Genomic DNA, 8,318 nt, shown 5'->3' with positions numbered 1-8,318 from the left:
ACACACACACACACACACACACACACACACACACCAACACTCTCTCAGAGCCTCTGTTATGGGGTGTTCTCCATTCCATCTGGCCTGTGTCACTGAGTCCAGAAGCCCCATGGACCTGAAAGAAGTAATGTGAAAATCAGACCAATATCCAGAACCGCAGACAGACAGAGAAAGTGAGAAAGGGAGGGAGAGATAGAGACAGAGAGAGCCAGGGAGCCAAAGGAATCGTGCATGTGTGCAGGCATGCATGCCCATTGTGCAACGTGTGTGTGCAACTGACACAGGAGGGCAGTCTTTCAACACTCACTTCCATCTGCTGCAGCGACCTGTACTGTACTGTACTGTACTGTACTGTACTGTACTGTACTGTACTGTACTGTACTGTACTGTACTGTACTGTACTGTACTGTACTGTACTGTACTGTAGCCTACTGTACTGTATTGTCATGTACTGTACTGTTCTGTTCTGCAGTGGTTGTCAACCGTCTCTGAATCATGACCCACTTGAAAAGCATAAAAGCGTTCACGTTTATTCACGTTTATTTTAATGATCAATGGAACTAAATTCCTATTTCTCATATTCTTTATATTAATGTTATTTATCATTTATGTTATTTATCATTACAATCTTGGTGTTTTGCCAATTTTTGTAGGGGGCCCACTTGAAATACCGTCATGGCCCACAAGTTGAGAATCACTACTGTACTGTACTGTACTGTACTGTACTGTACTGTACTGTACTGTACTGTACTGTACTGTACTGTACTGTACTGTACTGTACTGTACTGTATTGTCATGTACTGTACTGTTCTGTTCTGCAGTGGTTGTCAACCGTCTCTGAATCATGACCCACTTGAAAAGCATAAAAGCGTTCACGTTTATTCACGTTTATTTTAATGATCAATGGAACTAAATTCCTATTTATCATATTCTTTATATTAATGTTATTTATCATTTATGTTATTTATCATTACAATCTTGGTGTTTTGCCAATTTTTGTAGGGGGCCCACTTGAAATACCGTCATGGCCCACAAGTTGAGAATCACTACTGTACTGTACTGTACTGTACTGTACTGTACTGTACTGAGTCACCAGTTCAAATATGATTTTCTGAAAAGGTTGAGGATCACTGCTATATGGTTAACGTTTGGTCGGATCTGTTCTGTTGTGTTGCATCTTAAAACCAGACCAGCACGATTCATCAAGGAGAACGCAGCAATAACAGGAGAGGTGGACTGTAATTTTACTTGTCTTTGTTTCAATGTATATAGTAAATTAAACACTAACTGATTTGTTGAGCCCTATGTAGCACCAGAACCTTTTCTCCTACTGTATGTCTCCCCTTGTTGTCTCCTATAGTGCTGTCAACCGAGCTCAGAAAGTTCATTTGAATTATGGGCCATAAAAATTGGTAGAACAATTCAAGCACTACTTTTAAGATTGTTTTTTTCACAGTTGATTGCACATTTTAGCTTTGATTATTTATTTCATCCTACTGTAAAGTACTGCGAGGAATTCTACAGTGTAATTGGAGTGGGCTGTCCACTCTGTGGCCACATATGACTATTGTTCATGGACATGTTTTCTTCTGAAAATGAGTTTCTGCTGAGCACAGCAACCGTGTGTCTGCATGCCCGGCTTACTTTCTTCATTTAACCACATTGTCACAAAAAGGAAAGGACCCAAATGTAGAAACACTCAGGAACCAAAGAATCATTGCAAACCCAAATGTTACTTAATAAAACAATAAGCAAATAAGGTAAATCTCACAGGGGAATACGAACGGTAGTCTCACGTTGCCAGATTGTTGCCTCTCACAATTTCCAAATGCTTCCATCATACAGTCTGGAGCAACGGAAGCTCTATCATGAGTAAAATATAAAGCGGACCTCCTCCCCACTTCTTTTTCGTCTTTACAGTCGCGCACATTTATCCTAATATAAATAGAAATCATCTAAGCATATATAACTTGTTGCTTAGCAGAAAAGGAAATAAAAAATATATTTTTTTAAATATATTTTCGGGAACGGAAATGGCAGCTTCCTTACTCGGATTTCAGGAGATGTAGTTCCAGGCTCAGCATTAGGAGATTGTGGAATAGCTGTCTGGATACGCAAGACTACATGAGCCTTTGCGGGAAATGTGGGCATCACTGTATAAGATGGTACACAAATCCTACAAAATGGTCTCCTAAAAAGGCCTCCACCTACTTCACACAGATACAGGATGTAAACCGGAGATGGCATGTCTTGCTATTACCGTCTTGATTGCTGTTGCTGCTGTGACCAGTGTCGCCAGATTTTGCATTTTGCAAACAGAAACAAGGTCTATAAAAGCAAGCCCAAAAGAAGCAACTAGGCTGTGTCTTACCACTTTACATCGGCTATTTGAAAATAGCAGACACAAAATATTTTCAGATCTGTGGACAATTAGCCTACATATTAATCTGGGGTCCTTGACATGAAATTATCAACCACCAATCAACATTAGGAAGCAAGCCCAAATAAGCAACCGTACTGTAACCTACACGTACAAAACAAGCACAAATAAGCAACTACACTTTAGAACCCCCCCACCCCCACACCCCCCCTCAAAAAAAACAGCAACTACCAATATTTTATTTACAAGCGACTTTACAGAAAAACAATCCAGAAGTCACTTATAATAAGCAGACATGGCAACACTGGCTGTGACAACTAAAGAGGAAGTATGGAGGAAGTGTTTTTCCCCAGTAAGCTCCTTGGGAAACAGGTGAATACTCTCAAATAACACAAAAAGTCTCCGCTGACAGATTAACCCAGGTGAAGCCAGTCTCAATCAAGGCCGCACAGAGAGGGGAGGAGGTGAGCAGAGCTAGCTGAAGATGCACTGGGAAAAGGCAAAGTCACAACAGGGGAACACAATAAACAGAACAGGGTTTACATGACATGGGAATTAAGGCCACACAAAAGGCAGGGGAAGAGGCCATGATTGTGACATTATACTTTGTATCACAAGGCGGCTGTTCGTGGCCACAATGGAGTCGCTCACAGGAAAGGGACCTTTATGGTGTCTACACAAGAATGCTATGAATGGCACTAGGGTGTCACATGGGAGTACCACATCAGAAACATGGAAGTCTATGGGGACCTACAGGTCACAGAGATGAGGCTGGCTGGTACTGCGTTAGGCACCCAGAACGGCGTGGTGGCAAGCAAACTGACACTGTGGGAGCTGATCGACCCAGGACAAAGCTATCGTAAAGGAAAGAGGCGCACCACCTACGTAGATACACTGCCACACGACGGAGGAGCTAACGTAACAACACTGCAGAGCTCAAGACCCAGATGAAGACAGTAGGGTGTGGAGGAGTCCTGAGTTGGTGTTGGCTATAGTCACTCTCACATCGCATGCTTTGTGGTAAGTCAAATTGCGAATAAAGCTCTTCATGTATTGCAACATGCATAATGCGTTGTGATAGACTATTTTTGCAGAATATTCACCACTTCTCTTCACACACTCCTCCTTTCAGCACCACATCATCATCCATCCATTCTATCCTTCCATCCATCCATCCCTGCTTTTCCTTTGGTACCGGTTATGTCTGCTAAATTGAGCCATCGCAAATGAAAACGGGTCCGGAGTCAATATTTGTCCAGGCCTGCGTGTGAAGTTATCTGCCACTTCAGCACTTTGCTATGTGCTCCCTGGACAAACAGCACAGCGCGCTCTTCTGATGCACATCAAACCTCCTCTCTGCATTTTCTCATCCGTTGTTGTTTGTTTTCCTCCTTTTCTCCTCCACTGTGGCAGCACGCAGACAAATTATGCAAATGAGTCGGAGTGCCTCGGTGTGTTTGTGTGCGCGTGTTGGTCATGCACACATGTTGTGTATAGTGTGTGTTATTTGTGCACTTACTGATATGCACACGCATGTCTGTGTGTGTTCATGTTAGTTTGCATGCAGACGTTACTTACAGTTGATCTTTTTGGATCCCCTGTTACCTAGCCAACAATTTCTCCTACTGTGTCTGTGTCTGTGTGTGTGTGTGTGTGTGTGTGTGTGTGTGTGTGTGTGTGTGTGTGTGTGTGTGTGTGTGTGTGTGTGTGTGTGTGTGTGTGTGTGTGTGTGTGTGTGTGTGTGTGTGTGTGTGTGTGTGTCAGAGAGGCCCAGTTAATTGGTATAGAATTTAATTAGCTCTTGTCTCTGTACCGTCATACCCTACCCCCCAGCCCCCCACACACACACTCACCCACACCTCACCACCAGCAGCCTCTCAGCCAACCAAACCAACCTGGGTTCGTTAGCAGTAGGTGGGGTAAGGAGGGTTTGAGGGTGAGTGGGCTGGTCTTATACAGGAAGTGAGCGGTGAGCCCCGGGAAGCGCAGTTGTTTTTGATGTGTTGCCGAGCCCATCCCCCCCTCGCCACCCCCCCAACCTGCCCCCCACCCACCCAACATCACCACCACCACCACTACTACTCCGCACCCCTCCAACGCTCCAGGCTCGGAGCCCCTATTAATCATCCTGTCAGTCCAACAACACGCGCACACTCACACACACACTCACTCTGTCTCCACAGATGCAGCAACTCCTAATTACACACACACACACACACACACACACACACACACACACACCTTGCGACTGTCAAAACAAACAGATAAATAATGTTGCTGGCCACTGCCATGCAGGGGGTCTGTGTGTGTGTGTGTGTGTGTGTGTGTGTGTGTGTGTGTGTGTGTGTGTGTGTGTGTGTGTGTGTGTGCGTGCGTGCGTGCGTGCGTGTGCGTGTGCGCGTGCGCGTGCGCGTGTGTGCGTGTGCGCGCGCGCGTGTGTGGTAGGATTTGTTTGGTGCATGCCGATGTTTGCGCTTCGTTCACTGAAACTTATTGGCCTTTGTTGGGTTGTATAGAGAGTTTGGTGTTTTATGGTTTGTTTCCTATGTTGATGTCAGGCTTACCGTGGAAGTGTGCAGCTTGGCTTAAGACACTTTTTCCCTCGTCCCGGGGAAGTCATCCGCCCCATAAGGAAACTTCATAAACAAATTAATTCATAAGGAAAAGGTTATTTTCACAATGCTTGGCCAAGAACACACAACAGCATACTCCAATAGCCGTGTGTGTGTGTGTGTGTGTGTGTGTGTGTGTGTGTGTGTGTGTGTGTGTGTGTGTGTGTGTGTGTGTGTGTGTGTGTGTGTGTGTGTGTGTGTGTGTGTGTATGTTTTAGGTGTGTGCCTGCATGCATATTTGTGTTCATGCATGTGTGTGATGACATGCAAACACACACACACACACACACACACACACACACAGACCTGCCTGTGTCAATACACTACTCTGCACATCCTTGCGTTTGTCCATGCATGTGCTGTGCGGCTACATTTGCATGTGTTTCAGCACTGGGTTTCGGGAAATTTAAGTTAAGTTTCTTAAATCCCTTTCCGTGTCTACTTTGGACTCGGGTCTGCTTTTCTTGGCAGCAGAAACATATTACTAAGACGCAAAACCATTTAGGCTGAGAATGTCAACAAGAGTTGGGAATACTTGTAAGAGATAATCACTCCAACAGGATGTATAGCCTCTTTGAGTACATCTACACTGAGAATATGCACCCAGCTGGAAATACTGGAGGAGAAATACTTCAATGTAAATATTTTGAATTTCACCGAAAATGTTACAAGTACCAAATCAAACCGGATCATTAGAAATTCTCAGCCGAGCCTTTATTCAAGCAAACAGAAATTATCCAAGCGTAAATATACTGGATTACAATGTGTGCCACTTATACATCAGCGCAGCACATAATTTCTGGTGATGTGTGTTAATCCTGCCTCCTCAGTCAGTGTTCATATACTGTGTGGTCCCTTTCGGGGTCTATTCGTACACTTTGAGTTAAATGGCCACTCTTGAGTTCACTGCAGTCTATAAGTCCAGCCCTTCTGCTGAGAGAAGGGCTGGACACTAATGTCATGTGGTGGATTGTGTGTTGTGTTGCAGAGGCTGGTCCTATAGCACAGTGACGTCACGTCAGTGCAGTATGTAGGTACATCTACTATAATTGATCATGACTTGTTGCCGTGGAGGTTGTGGACCTGATTTCCCATTGGTGAGTGTATATAAAGAAGGAGCAATTTATGGAACTAATTGCTAAGAAACATATGCAATCGATTCAAGCTTTGAAAAATGGATGACTATAGGAAAGAGAGACTGACATAGCATTGTTTATGTGAACAATTGTTCTCCCATATATTCTGTGTGGTTGTTGGGACTTCTCATTTACTGTCAGTGTTTTTAAGGAGTATATTTATCATTATAAATTCCATGAGCTGGAATTTATTTTTGAAACAGTGTATACAAACAATGCGTTGACATGGTAACTCAGTTTAAATCCTTCCATAGCATCTGAAAATAAGGGATGGTACAGTAAATATCCTGCGTCCATTTAACTCTGAGACTATAAACCGTATATATATACATTTAAAACAGATGGATTTAACCATTTTAACGATATATTTCGCTTAATTTGGTGAGAGTAACATGTCCATTATGGATTTGACATATAGGAGTAATAGGACGACGGCAACATCTAATGAAATATCACAATCCCTTTCCCAAACTTCCCTAACTGCCCCCCCCCCCCCCCCTCTCTCTCCCTCTCTCCAACTCACTGCTGGTCCTGAGAGTTGGGGGTGGTGTGGTGCTTTAGCTATAGCCGAGGAGGCTGTTATACGGTGAGAACAAATTCCCAGATCCAACCTCTATAAAGGGAGGTGAGAACACAAATCCTAAAGGTTTGGAGGGACCTGTTCGGCGTGGGGAGGAGTAGGTGGCGGCGGGGGCTCTGGGGTGGTGGTGGGTGGGGTGCAGCGTTTCAAAGATGAGAACCAGAGATCCCAGAAGCTATAGTGTTGCTTCAAAGGCTTGGGCGCATCTAGGGTGGCAGGCAGCGGCTCTCTGGACCTGTAACCCTCTCTGTATACTAGCCATGCCATGCCAGGAGGGGGGGGGGGGGTGTGTGTGTGTGTGTGTGTGTGTGTGTGTGTGTGTGTGTGTGTGTGTGTGTGTGTGTGTAATGGACACTCTGTGGGCTCGGCGGTCCTGCTCTGTCTGTCCACAGTTGTTAATGATAACACGCGTTGGCCTCGGCACTTGATGCAGCCCCGTCGTGAGCCCCGGTTACAGCCTGCCAAGTTGTGTGTATGTTCTGCTCGGCGCTAATGCTTCCGCACACTCCTATATGTGTGTGTTTGGTGACTGCCTACCTACTGGACCCCGTTCAAACTCTATAGGCATTAGAGGGAGGGGTCCGTCCACTTGGGAATGCTTGAGAATATACTGTGGCCTCTTAATATATACCTATACCCATACGTTGTTGAGCGGAGTCCCTCCGGGCTCTGTTCTAGCGTCTTCTCTGTTTTCGCTCTTCGTTAAATATTGTTGCTGAAAACAGCCGATCTGCATGGCTTACAGCCTTACACAGTGCAATGCTTTGTACGTTTGTAGATCTGCTATTTTCTGCTGAGGTTTTCCTACCTGTTAATTAAATATCAATATAGTTCTTCTAAATCGTAAAATGGAAACCCTTTTAAAGGATATGAATGCATTCATGATGTTTTATGCATTCGTCTATTTATGGGTTAGAAAAAATGGAAGACAAAATGTGAAGTGAGTGAAGGAATCCAACCTCATGTAGAGATGATATTTCATTGTTTCCATATTTTGTTTGGATTCAAAAGGGAAAAAATAAAAGAAAAAGAAACAGTGCAAAAGTGTCCTTTTGTTTATTGAGGTCTTGCATTTTTACATATTATTCATTCTCCCTGTATGCACAAAGGCCTAAAACCATTTTGATTTTCGAATCAGGCTTTATAAATATTTATCCTTATTACGTTGCAACATAATGTCTAATATGTTGTGACATATCTGACTACCGGTGTTTGAACAAGGCATATTGTCCAGAATACCCATACACACGAATTGTTTTATCTCGTTGAAATGACGAAAGCTTTATCCAAAAACGAATATAGGCTATATGGAGACGAGCAAGCTGTGCTGTTTGGCTGTCACTGTAAAGAATATGACAGGCCCATTTCCCCCCGCCGCTAAAAGATTAACATTGTGATTCCCAGTATCCATAGCAGACAGCTTGATTGATTACATCATATTAAGGTCATTTCTACATTGGGGTAATTTTCACTCGAGCCCCCCGGCGATCTGTTTTTTAATGTGCATTTGTTTGGCTGGGTTGTCGGCTCTCCGCTCCTCTGATCTCCGGGGATATGGATGGCGACATTAACAAGCGATTAATTAAAAACAACAACATTAATGACGGTCG

The sequence above is a fragment of the Protomyctophum parallelum genome, assembly GCF_964188405.1.
Source record: "Protomyctophum parallelum genome assembly, chromosome: 7".
Classification (NCBI taxonomy): Eukaryota; Metazoa; Chordata; class Actinopteri; order Myctophiformes; family Myctophidae; genus Protomyctophum; species Protomyctophum parallelum.
This window is presented reverse-complemented; position numbering follows the sequence as displayed.